Here is a 14467-nt window from a genome sequence, read left to right as displayed (position 1 = left end):
TTTGCAAAGTCTAGGGGCCCAGAGATCACTGCCCAGGTGTAACAATGGTAGAATGTGGGAGAATCAGGTGCTTAGTGAGACACAGTGGTAAAACTAGTCTGAGTTTGAGGGAGTACTGGTGAGCTCAGGGTGACTCTGGTTAGATAGGTTAGATTTTGATTCGACCAGGGGCACTGTATTGAGACTCCTATGAAATCCTGAAGATTTAAGTAAAGCTCAGGGAATTCTGTGGGGACAGTGAGATATTAATGAGAGTGGGTAGAGCCAGTGAGTATCAATGAATTGACCGTTGAGAATCCAGAATCCACTGCAGAGATTAGAGAGAGATCCTGACATCAACAGTATTCCTGGAGGTCCAAAAGGTTCAGATGCAATTAAAGAAAATCTAGTGAGACATGAAAGATGTCCCTAAAGTAATTGGTGCTTCAGTAAATTAGGGATATTCTGGCGAGAGAAGCGAGAGCTTGGCTAAATCAGGGACTCTCAAGTGAAAACAGAGACAACCATTTTAGACCAAGGAGACTCCTATGAGTTCAGGGTTGGTCAAGTAAGATCAGTGAGACTCTGCTGAGATCAGAAAGACACCAGTAAGATCAATGAGACTGGGAGACTGTGTTGAAATCAGAACGTCTTCCATGAGATCTAGGGTTTCTGGTGAGATATGGTAGACTACAATGAGATCAGTGACAGTCTATTAAGGTCAGAGAGACTTTTGTGATATAATAATAATATAACAACTTGTTTTATGGCTCTTCTTATGGGATTCCTATACTTCCTTGTCAGAGAATTCTCATAAAGGGCCAGTTACAATGTTAGGGCTACAATGTCGTTTCTGGCAGGACGACCAGTTGAAGAAAGAGGAACACTGTGACATAGAAATTGGATGAAACAAACTGATTGGTTGCTGAGCACTATTACAGTAATGCCTAATATTCACAGCTCTATACAGAGGAAACTAAAGAGTGTGGTCGGGGGACTTGTTAATGAAGGGTTAAAAAAAATTGCACACACTTATAATTATGGGCATATGTAGTCAATTTCGCAACAAGAGCAATAAGTGACACAATAGTTTAATATAAATAGCAATAAATATGAATAGGTTCTTGCCCTGACCAACACGTGTTTTGACTCTTCTGGGTCCTCCTCCGGGATAAACATTGGCAAGTAAATCTTGTTACATTTATTTTTAACACATAGTTCAATCCATTTGTTTAGAAGCAATTTCTGGTAGTATGTAATTGTCAACTACACTTTATGTTGAGAAAGTATCTCATATCAATAAATCTTGATGCCATGATGGTCTCGCCAGATTCATATGGAGAGGAAGGATGTCTGGTAAAGATGATCCTCGCTGTGCTCGGCGTTTCACATGTTTTCACTTGCCAATTTTAAGCATTAAGGAGGAGACAGAAGGGTTGAAACATGTGTTGGCTAGGGCAAGAATCAGCTAGGGCAAGAATCTATTTCTGTTTTTTTACTATTTATAGTAGACTATTTTGTCACATATTAGTCTTGTTGTGATATTGGCTAGGTATGCGCAGAGTTATCAGTGTGTGCACATATTTTTTTATTCTTATTAAACAGGAGCTGGGCATAGCCTATCACACACTTGAACATGCAACACACCATCAATTTACTGATCAGACCAAAGACATATATTTTCACTAACCTTAGGCGCAGTTCAGCCTGGTCTGCCTATACATTTTCTGACTGTTAATGGAGGTGATGTATATTCCAAGTCATTGAGAAGTCTAGTTATAGTTTGTAACACGTTTATAATCCTGCTACATTTAACCCAAGTTAAAGGTACTACATTCTTTGACCGGGAAAGATGAAAGCTTGGTTTGGCCTCTCTGCGATTCAAGCCTAATTCTTCAGATTGTACACAGATATCCCAAGCAATCCTACCCATTGGGCTATCTGACCCATAGGGAAACTATATCAGGTAGAGTTTTGCGAGAGGGAGACTTTGGAGCTGTCAAGAAGATGCAAGTATGATCAAGGAAAGTAGAGGTCAGGAGGACTCTTATCAGAGAAGTGACATTGAGATAAGACAAACTCATGTAGGGATACTGTATAGGGAGGCGGTAAGTGAGCAGTAAATAATGATAAAGGGATTCACGTGGAGAATACAGACATCAAATGGTTAGTGCACATTACAAATGGGAATGTATATTCTTGCAGTAAGCATGTGTTAAAAATGCTAAGAGTTCAGGGTAAACAAGTCAGCTGTCCGGTTTGCACTGTACACATACTAATCTAAACTAACCCATTAACACTCTTCCCATTAATTTATAACATGTATTTAACAAAGCAGTGCAAAGCAGACCCAGTTGGCAGGTTGAAATTGAAGTGTTTTTGCAATGGAAGTAAAATGTGCAGTTTACTGGCTGTGATTTCATTACACAAACTGCGAGGAAAAATGCAATGTTGAAAAGGCACTATTGTATGCTGCAGGAAGCTATTGTTGCAAACATCTTTGGAAAGTTATTCTCCAGACTGACAGGGGCTTTCAGCTGAGCAGAAGGCAAGCGATAGAAGGAGGCACAGTTATCTTGGCATAGAGTTCGCATTATTCTTGTGGGCTGGAGGTCGCGACTGCAATTGCTGCCAACTGACACAGAGGGGTTTCCCATGATAACAGCGCAGAAATCTCACCCATGCTCAAAGTGAGTATATCTTTTAAGTGAGGTGTACACATGGGTGATAGATTTTCAGACAGCCAGAGAGACTTTTTTTATTGTAAAGAATTCAACACATTTCAAATGATGTTCAGAGAAATTAAATGTTTATGGTATTAAGCTCGGATCCTGTCAAGTTTCACGACCTAAGGTCGAAGTGGGTTAAACACATTCTATTTTGTCATTGAGCTGAGTTCATGTTGAAATGTTTTTCTTTTTGCTCTTTATTATTGCTGACCCATATTCACACTGTTAATTGTATCATTGTTCAATGTTGCTGTTCATGATCGGTAAGATAAATACACACACAATAAAAGTCAATGCCTGTTTTGATACATCTTTTATGGCATTTGGGTTGCGTCATTTGATTCATTGTGGGTGCTCTAGACAGAGTATGAGTGCAGTGTTTCAGCTCTGCAAGCTTACAGCTGAACAAATCTGACAAAGGCAGTAGTCCAGCCTCATAGATAAGTTGCTGGGGTGACAGTTAGCACTGTCAAGATTTCAAGTATACAAAGCCTGATAATCTGTGTTTAGAGTTCACCTTAAATAGAATACAAGTATTAGAGGAGAGCTGTGTCACACCACATAGGGCATTGCCATCATGATACAATACCACTTTAACACCATAAGAGAATACCATGAGATTATGTATAGCCCTCTGTCAAAATCTCTAAAATATTTTGATGAGTTTGCTGGGAAGGAACTTTAAAGCAGTTACTGGGTCAGGCAAGTGCATACGCAACAGCATTTGGTGCACTTATAAAGGGAAATAATTCTGTGAGGTGGTAATGTGGTGCTGCATGCAGTGTATTTATGTCCCAAATTGAAGCACATTATTGTGAGCTGGTGAACTACCTGGAGGCAAAGCTATTTGCCCATGGGGTGTGGTCATCAGAAAATGCAGTTTTATGGCAGGAACGCATATCTGGAGGGGTGCAAAATGAGTCATTGCATGACACGTTTGAAGGAGGCAGCATTGTACAGGTCTGCCTATTAAGACTTTTCAGGGCTTCAGTCAAAAATGCAGAACAAGATTGCATAATAAGTATGTGTGTGGCTTTGGTTTCTTTTAAATCGGTCTTTAAGACTGCAGGAGAATGATTCCGAAGTGATTAATAAATTACAGACCAGCTTTGATGAGGCTAGTACGCAAATAAAGTGTCTAAAATTGGAATTAGAGCAATCTAAAACAGAGATGCAGTATAAATCTGGCAAAATGGACAAATATCTATCTCAGAAGAAAAGGCAGTTTGAGGAAAGTGAAGAGGAACTGATGCAACTAAAAGGTGTCATAGACGCAATAAGGCAAGACAAGGATGACACCATATTAGAGATGCAAACGCTTCAAAAGTTTAACGTGGAGAAAGAAACCAAATTTCATGCTATAGAACAAGAAATGGTTAATATGTTGGAAGAGAATGACAAGAAGGACAGAGAGTTTAATCAGTGTCAAATGCAAATAAATGAAATACAAGCCATGATCAATAAGATTAGTGATGAGAACCATAACCTTTGTCAGGAGGCAGACCGCCTTCATAAAAGGTGCAAAGATTTGGAACAGAAAATATTTAGTTTTAAATCCCAAGTAAAATAACAATACAGTATATTTAATGGAGTTGAGATAAGTCCCAGCCCCACCCGAGGAAACAATGTACCAATAGCTCTACCTGTGGCTAGATCAGGTTGTAGCCCAGTGGGGGGGGGGTCAATTTACCCACCAGTGGGTTATCATCAGTCCTACCGACCAGAGAAAAGGAATGACTGACAGAATAATGTACCAAAGGATGCACCGAGTAACCTCATCAAAATGATGAAATCCAACAAAACTTTGATTAAACCATTCAGCTTCAGACGTAGTGTTTAAGCACATGTTCTGAAAATTGACAGCTGCTACCGAGTCAAAGTGATAGTTGTAGCAACTGTACCTACTCCTATAAAGGTATTCCATTTTAGGGCACTCAGTTAAAATGTGGCATACAGTCTCTAGATTACGTTTAACCTCTCATATACGACACATATGTTGGTTAGGAGCCAATTTCCATTTCGATCCATTTATGGCTCTGACCGGTAAAACATTAATCCGCATCAGAAGGCGAAATCTGCAGACATTAGAACAGGGGCATCTAACCAGGTACATCTGGGGTCGAAGGTACGTATACGCAATGCCCTCTAGATACACAAAGTTTCTAAGGCCACTAATGTGGATAAAGTTTTCTTCCCAATCTTTTAGATAAGACACTTATATCACACTTAATTCACAAACTTGACAGAGAAAAATTCTTAGAGTGGATTCTAGAACAGGGAACTAAACTATATGAGTAATCTATTGTCAGAGGGAGGAAGGATCTAGAAGTAGGGAAGTATGATAAAAATCTAAAGATTCTGCACCAACGGTAATGGAGATCAAATCTGCAAAAATGCTGCTTGAATCAGCCCAAATTCAGGCAAGGAACAATATGACACCAAATCAAAGGGGCACGCCACCACAGAGGACGCCACCCCAAAACCCTGTATTTGATCACATGAGCCGAGCAATAGAGAGAATGACATTAGTCCTAGATATTTGGGCGACAATTCTAGGGTAGGATTCCGGCCCGATATGTCAGGCATGAATAACAATCAAAAACCAAATCAAAGGAACAATGGTCCATACCAGACACTGGGTGCGCAGAGCAGGTTTGACCCTAATACCATGATATATGGCCATCAAGAAAGGCCACGGTATGTGGATAGGTTCATTGAAAATGGATCTCAGCACAGGGGACACTTCCACCAAATGAAAGACAAAACATGAATCATGTCCCATGCCGTTATAAATAATCACCACCACTAGTCGACAACAATCAAAGAATGGCCATGCCGTGTTCTCCACATCCTATGTGCCATGAACTTAGAAACAACCCAAATACAAATCAATCTCCTGAGAGATATCAAAATAGGCCCAATCAGGGTGAATTTAATCAATATTGGCCCAGGCTGCACGAGAGGAATCCAGGAACATGGACAGATTGCAATGCTTTGAGGCCCAAGTTAAGATGTTGTCTGAGCAAATAGGAAAACTCTGTGCAGTCCAAAAACAGCAGCCAAGTGAAGGTATAGAAGGTCATAGGAGTGATCTTGTGCGTTCTGACAACAAGTGACTAAGGACCACTAGAGATGCTGAGGCATCCGTTTTCAAATTTTGTATTTTCTCATACACCTTACTAAATTTGTATTTACAAACAGCATGAATTATACATTTGCATTATGACAATGTAGCGCATGGTAATGGTATTTACCTGCAATACGCTAGCAAATTGAGACTCGTTTCAAAAACTCATCACATTTGGGAATTCAACACCTAAAATACATCTAATACGCGAGCAAGTATTTAATTACATTCGCAATGCCCTAATATCTGAAATTCGCTTAAAATTCGAAAAAGGTATTGGACGAATCTGGTAAAAATAGTGGTAGGACTAAGCCATCTAGTTACTATGCTTACAATATCAATAGCAACCCACCTTCAGAACAAACACGGACTTTTTGAAACGGCAAATGCTGACAAACAGGTAAGCGTGCTGAAGGGTCTTTCGCAAGGGGGCTCACTCACACAATGGAATAACACGTGGAATACAGGTGGTGACACGATCGCTACTGTTCGAAACTTTAGACCGTGAAGCACGATTGTTAACACTAGGAAAATTAATACACCTGCGCACTTGGAGTGTAAACAAAGTTTGAAAGACCATGGTGATAAAATGGGAACCTGGTCCCTTGCCTTTCTATTCAGCTTCAAATCGCCCACGAATACATGTGCACTTTAAACAATGCATAGCCCCATTGACCAAAGGCACTTTATTAACCGTAAGCTGGTAAGCTTACTAATGGGACACATGTTGTTTTTGTTTTGGGGATTTAACCCATGACTATCCATCCTGAGTATTAAACTTATGAATTGCAAACCGAACTGACTAGGTAAGAAGAAATAGAAACCCCAATTTTTCTGGTTTCAAATAAGAATTTATATTACATATGTCTTGCAAAGTGGAATAAGAAGTAAATTTCTCATGTATGTTTTGCTCTTCTTTCTGTTTCGTTTTCAATACTTGATGCATTCTTTCTTTTGTCAACTAGCCTTAACAATCCCACCCTACCCCCTCCCTCAATGGCCATCTTTTAACACATGTGCATAAAACTGTTTATGTTTGATTTACAACATGTATACAATGTTTATTCCTTTTTCTTTTTACATCTGTAATGATTATGATATTTTTGTTGATGGAATTTAATCAGCCCTGATTTGAAAAAGACGCAGACATCGAAACACGTGTAATCTTAAAGGGCAACCTTTCGAATCAATGCACAATTAAAAGCTCAAAGCTTATAACTTGGAGAATATTAAGGCAGTGGTTGTCTTTCTTTTTCTCCTACATGATAAGGGCGCATGATACTAGCTAAAGTAACATAGTTTTTTGCATCTTGATTTCGAACGGAGTAAGGGAGCCAGCAATCTCCGTTGTTACTCAGTCATGCGACCGTGACTTTTAAGTCAACAATCATTAAGGAGGGCGCTGAGGCCCACTGGGGTAGTGACCAAACAAAACAGGCTCCTTAATTACAAGGGAATACTAATAGATAGGCACCATGCGAAATGCAAATAGGTGTTCTGAGCCAGAAAATGACAGGCTACCACGTGGTCTTTGTGAAAATTTTCAGTCAAAAAACTGCAGTGTAAACACTGATAGTCCTAGTTCAGAGGGGCGGACAGTGGCTACACAACAAACGAGTTCTTCACATGGAAAAAATAGACAAAGATTCACAAGATGAAATGGACAAAAAAGAGGGGAAAATATCATTTCACATGCCCATGTGTCTGGCAAGAAGTGAAAAAGGTAAAGAAAGGCACGTCTCGTCCCTTTATGTTGTGTATTATACTGCTCTGCTATATTCCTAAACATCTCCAAGAAGGCGAGCTTCCAGCTGTCCAAAATAGGGCTGTTTGCATTATGCTTGACCTTGAGAAATAGGGCAATGTATCTATGCATCGAAAAGCACTTGGCTAGTTACAATACCTTTGAGTTTTCAGATGCAGCTTAGGGTTGCCAGCCCGGTCTTGGTGTGAAACAACACGGTATGTGCTGCGCAGATGGCACGACAACCATGCAGCCAGAACTTTGGAAACCCAGAAATAAATACAGCCTAATTTCCCAGGGTGGCCGATGGGGGGCCAGCATTTTTATAAGGGTGGCCATGGCCCCCCTTGGCCATCCCTTGGTGGCGCCCCTGCATGGTGTACAGACAGACAGACATTGGGAGGATTTCACCAATCTCTGTACCTGTGGTTGCAATTGCAGGAGCGTATCAAAAAGTACCCCTCCATATCTAACCTACTATACTAACTGAGGTGCCGTCACCAATTGAAGCAGAAAGATCTCTATTCTGCTTCTTACCTGATCTCTATTCATGATAAAGGAGTGAATCCAGGACATTTCCGCCTCAATAATCCCCACCGCCCAGTCAAGGAGACTACTGTATGTATGCCACTATGTCAAATGCTAATTATGTTGCGGATGACCTCTACCCCAAGGGATACTCATTTCCCATGCACATCCATGATGTCAGCTTTAGTTCTTCTAAAGGGACAAATCCAGACTAAACATCAGAACACAGACAATTATTCTAGGTCCTTTTATAACTGAACCATTACCTCTGAGTCAATAATTGCAGCTGTGAAATGAAACATTGATATGAGCTTATAGTTTATGGGCCCTCAGGATGGATATAAATTGTGTTTCTTTAATGATGGTAGGACCAGACTTTGTTTCACAAGTTATTGATAACTAAGCATTATTGCTCACAGCTACACAGGCTATTATGAGCCCAGAAGCCATGCAGGTCCATGGCACTGAAGCTTTTCACAACTGGCGGCAGTGCCGGGTGCTAAGCTGAGGTGCCAGTTTAGGGGCAAAGTTAACACGCTGCCAATATTTTTTTGGAATTGGTGGCACTGCAAAAGGAGCTTGAGACTGGGCTGCCCTGCAGCGTTGAGAGATTTATTTCCACCACACTTCATAGAGCTCAGGTAAGCAGAGTGTGTCTGTGTGTGGCACCCTGACCTGGTGTTGCTTTATTGGATGATATATGCGCAATTGATCCAGACTGCCAAGGCCTTCCTTTCCCACAATAGAATTGTTACTTTAGTCAGTTGGGAATCTTTCAATTTATTTCAGCAGCCACGTTTCTTGGCCCAGACGCACAACAGACCAGATGGCAACTCAATGTCACTTGGCACCTTGATTAGGAAAGTGGAGTTCATTGTGTGTCACCATGCAGACAGTAGTCCATGGCACATCAATGCAGTGATGTGTGCAGCAATGATTTGTGCGCTGCACAAGTCGCCACCCTGGCCCTGCTGGTTAATGGTGTCTATGCGGTGCTCCCTTATCTAACAGCACATACACCTGTTTTTGTCTGATGTGCCTAATGTCCATACAAGAGCACACTGGACTGTTTTGTGTACGTGACTCTGATGAACATGCCATACTGTGTTCACACTTAAACAAGAAGCAAAAGAGCTCTTTTATGGTGTACCCCATTTGAGTGGCTGATGTTTCAGCCATTTTGTACTCGCATCCAAAAATATAAGCTGTCCAAATGAGCATGTATGGTTCAAGGTACAAACATGTTAATGTTAGGGTGAGTATTGTGAACCGTGATGTGAGCACCAAGCCATGCATCAGTTATGCATTCAGAGATTCACACATACAATCCTTTTATCACAGAATTGTTTATAAAATGTAGAGATCTCTGATCACTGTTATAGTCCTGAAATGCTCTGTGATTTAATGCAAAGTATACAGCAATCCTCATTGGCACTATTTGTCCCCTTTCCCACTCTCAGAGAGGTATTTTGAAAGAGCACAATAAGAGTGTACCAGACTGTCCATCTAGGAATGATAACCTTCTATCATAAAATAATTAATATGGTAAGTCTAGTATTGCCCCTTGCGTAATACAAGTGAAGTGGTACGAACACAACACCTGCAACACAGGGCCGGATCAGTGGGCCCTCAGACCCCGATAGGCTGTTCACAACGCAGTATCCCAGTACGGACAGTTTGAAACTGCATTCAGACAAGGCCTTCCCTAAGAGCAGGCGACAAGAAAAACATTTACTTGGGCAGCAACAGCTGTGTTTTCACATTAGAATTCTTCTGTAAAGTACTTGAATTAAACTGTAATGAAACCAGCTTCATTTGTATAGCATTATTTATTTATATTGAGGAGGGGTTTTGTTGCATGACAGAGGTGTAGTTTGGGAGTGATGTGTGCTAGTCAGTGGGGGCGGGGGCCGCATTCTGATGTTTCACCCTGGGCATCAAGTTTGGTAGAAACTGCCCTGGCTGTCAGGCGAGGTGCCTTTTAAATGTGCATGTGAAATCTGGCTCCCGTGTAAACGACTGCAGCATTTTCCATAATTTTTGCAGTTAGGATGTTGTAGTTATTTTTTAAAATATTAAGGATCCTTACTTGAGAGAACAGGTAGAAAGCATCATACCTGTTACTCTTTTCTAACAAATTTGCAATTCTTAGTATTTGACGCATGGTGAAACTGTGACCAAATAAAAAGGCCAGAGAACCTGAAGGAAAAGAAAGTGGTCCCCATTTGTCAACGACAGTTTGGGCCTTTTTTGGAACTATCGTAGATGCATAATAGAGTACAAATGCTAGCGGTCAGTGGTCGAAGTGTACCAAAAGAAGTAGTTAGACTATGTTTCCTGCTGGCCTGCCCCCACTGCCCACAATCATAATTGCCACGCCCCTTCCCATGCGCAGTTATGTGTTTGCGTGCCACCCCAAGATTTCCTGTGGCCTCATCAGGCCACCCCTATAAAAAAAGTCTTGGGGCACCACTGACAATGAGTACCTACCATTCTGAACAGAAGGCAGCCTTCGGCTTGGTGTTACTGAAGGTGTCCTTGATCAAAGAAAACACTAGTTTATTATGGAATTTGATAAACACAGGGGACGGGACAAAATGTACCAGCAGTATAAGGTGAAGAGGACACTTCCGTAGATTTTTTGGTGATATGTTTTTTTTATTGTTTATTGGTTAAAAATAAATTCAACCTTAAAAATACAAATCAATACAACACAATTAACATATAAAAAGGAAAAGACCAAAGTAAAACATTGAACTCAGAGATTCTCTAAGTAGACATACATTAAATCAACACCTATGTTTAGTAAAAGAAGATCTAAATCTCCTTCAATTTTAGGCTATACACAAAGTTTACCACTGGAACCACAGTTGATATTTTGGAACCAGTAATGCATGTTTCCCAAAAGAAATACTGATCAATGGTCTCACAGGCATCAAACATTCTCTTGAAGTGCTGATACCTCTGACAACTCAGCTGTGGGCATTCTAACAACAGGTACCTCAATATCTCAACCCTATCTTCATGTTGACAGAACCTACATTGGACCAGATTAACAGATACCACCCTCCTTCTATAGAGTACTTCCTTAGGCAATGGTCGGTTCCATCTAAAATGAATAAATACATTTCTAATTTTGTTGCATGGGAACCTAACCAAAGAAGAAGGAATATATCTATAATGAGGAGGGCACATCTGTAGATAGTCAGGAGTCTGGTAATCACCTTGATTGTGTGCCATCCTTGGGGCAGAAGTGGATGGCCATTTCTTTCCCCGTGGTGGAATTTCTCATCCAGGAAATGATTAGAAATCCCTTATACTACCCTAAATCACCACTGTAGTGGTTTCAACGCGCCACAGCCTATGTGGAACTTGATGTATTGTGCTGGCTCCGGTTTACTGACTGTAGTCTTCAGACAGCAAAAAGGGAAGGATGGAAAAGGTGGTCGAGGGACGGTGGAGTATTGCAGGCCTTGAGATGAAAATTTTGGCCAAAGCATCTGTCCCCTTGTGGTATGGGTGCTAATGTTTACAAGCAGCTCCCTGAGTTGTAGGCATGTATTCTAGATAAGAACTCATCGTGTTTGCTAGTCGATTAGTCTTCCATCTTAGCTCATAGCTATTATAAACCAAATTTACAAGAAGGGTAGCGCGGTGGAAGTGGCCTGCTATCATAACATTTTACTTTTGGACAGCCACCTAAGAATCCATGGAAACATCCTCTTGGAAAGACTCTAAGATTGGGCAGAAGATTGAAAGATACGGCTCAATGATAGGTGGTTTCCGTGGAACATATCTTGACCCTTAAGGTTACCATGACCAAATGCATAAAGGGGTGAACATCAAACAGGCATCTGATTCCGATAACGGGGCCAGTTTCTGGAAAGCCCTGGGGATGCCAGGGATGGACACATCCTTATTGAAGGCCATTATTACATTCTATTCCTGCACTTTGGCAGGAGCAGGATTGACCCCTGGGGCGCTCATCTGCTTCGTCCTGGTGCAAATGGGGGTTAGGCAGGTTTGTTTCCTCAAAATGTTGACTTTTAATCTGTATTTCTATGGGATGGCAGAGGCTATAACGAAGAGTTCCCAGAATGCACCCGCTTTCAAATGGAGAAGGCTTCGAGTCCCCGGTTTTGCTGATGGTCTCCATTGCAAGGATGGAGCGAACACAGACTGCTCTGGTAACCACCCCCAATTCGTTTTGGGATATGATTCATTATCAATCATGAATAAATTGACAGCGTGAGACCAAATTAGCATCCGGCCTGCTGGAATTAGTGTCTAGAAGCCTCTGGGTTACGTGCGCTTTATAAATGTCAAAATAAATAAATAAATAAGTGACTGCATGCCGCAAGCATGCATCATGGAGAGCACACAGCCCAAACAACAGGAAAAAAAAGGCGAGGAGACAGAAATAATGGACGGTAAAACAAAAAAGGATTGTGTTAAACGAGTAATAATTGTAAGGAAAATTCAGCAACCGTAACTTGTCATGAACGCTGCACATTTTTGTTGAAACCTCGTTTCGAATTCTGTTCAGTCTCGCGTGGGTTTGCAGACTCAGAAAGACATCTGCACTCCCCTGGGTGGAAAGAACCAGCCTCTCAGAACGGGGATGCCGTGCCCTCTGGAGAGTGTGTTTACTCTCTGCAACACACGTCTTTGTCATGGCTGTGAATGTAAGGTGTAGTCAGTGATGTGCTAATGGTCCCTGCGTGATACATGGTTAATATTTTAGCATGAGCCGACAGACGTTGCCCGCATAGCGGGAACATGGGGAAAGGCTTTCTCTGTACCTCACTTGTTCCTTTCAGTGCAACATCGAATCCTTGTGCAAAGCTTGTATGTGAGTGGTATGTCGGTGCCCTAGTTTACGCACTATTAGGCGGCAGGAAAGGAGCACGGTCCGAGGGAATCTGCTGTGCATTGTTACGGGAGATTAAGCTTGACACGATCACACAGAAACAGAAAGGAAAGAGATGTATGGAGGGGTAAAAGCAAAAAGAGTGGGAGACAAAATCAAAGGTCAAACGGAAAAACTTGTAATCTTTGGATCTTCAGAAAAGAGAATTCCAAGAAAAATGCTCTGCGGCGATGCAGACTCTCTTGTGAATTGATAAAAGGCTGCTTTATTTTGAAGCTGCTTCACTTTATCAGTTTGCATCATCCTGTGCTCCCTGGCCTTTCTCACTAAATGGGCCTTTCACTTTTAAATTGCATCTTGTTCAAATTCCTTACATAGTCCACAGCCCTAAACAAATGCCGTCTTTTATGTTCTCTTTCTGTCCTCCATTTTGTCCGGCTGGTCCCTCTAGCTTTCTTAATCTCCTGGGGCCTGTTTATGCCATTGCATGCCTTTCATGTCATCTTTCCCTCTCTGTACTACCTGTCTGCAGGGATAGCAGTTGGTGACTGTTCTGAAGCTGTTAACGACGTTGCATAAGCAGCATCAGACAACCAATTAGGAAGTGCATGACATGGATAAACAACCTGTGCCTCTTCAAACCTGGCAGATAAAGGGAGAAATCCTAATAGTAAGTCTACTTCAAAGCTCCACAAACCCAGCAGATCACAGGTGCCACCTCGCCAAATCATCAGGTACCAAGGCCCTGACTGAAAATCTGAAGTAGTGAGCATGTAGGTAAGGTTTTCCCTCTTCAATTCGATTGTATCTCGATTGTCTCTGTAATTGTTTTTGTTCCTGTAATTGGCAAATGTCAATTACTCTATGCACAAGCTAGCAGAAACGTAATACTACACTAATCAGAAGCAACTGGTTTTTTTTTTTTTTGGGTGCAACGCTCCTCTTACAGTGAGAGGCATCCACCCAGGTGGCAACTTGCCTCACTTTAACTGCAGTTCCAGTAACTAACATTAACTGGTTAGGGCGACACCAGCTGGGTGCCAGTGCTGTCTCCCGAAGAAACTGTCCTATGAAAATATAATCACCAGCCTGGAGAGAGTGGCAGGCCTCTTCTGATTTGTTCGGTAATGCTTCTCTCACCTGCATATGGACATGCTGGACACAGATAATTAACGTTTTGCAAATGTTTAAAGGTATCAGTCCAATGAATACTGGTATAATTAATGTTCATAGGTGTTGATAAAGGCAGATGTACGTGATTATTTTCGAATAAGTACTTTTCGAAGACGAAAATCTTGCATTCCAAATGTACATATTCCAAATAAGTAGCCCACTACTAAATGCCCTTTCTACATCCCGCTCCCCCACCCCCTTACTTAACTTTTGGCGGCACAGCTTGCAGTGTGCTACCAAGTCCCTGCAGTGCCAGTACCCTTCACTTCCGTGGATGGGAACTGGGACTGCAGGGTCCTTTTCTTTCTTTTTTTCTT

This window comes from Ambystoma mexicanum, chromosome 1p (assembly GCF_040938575.1).
Source record: "Ambystoma mexicanum isolate Mex_15411 chromosome 1p, UKY_AmexF1_1, whole genome shotgun sequence".
Taxonomy (NCBI): domain Eukaryota; kingdom Metazoa; phylum Chordata; class Amphibia; order Caudata; family Ambystomatidae; genus Ambystoma; species Ambystoma mexicanum.
Note: the sequence above shows the minus strand (reverse complement) of the source record.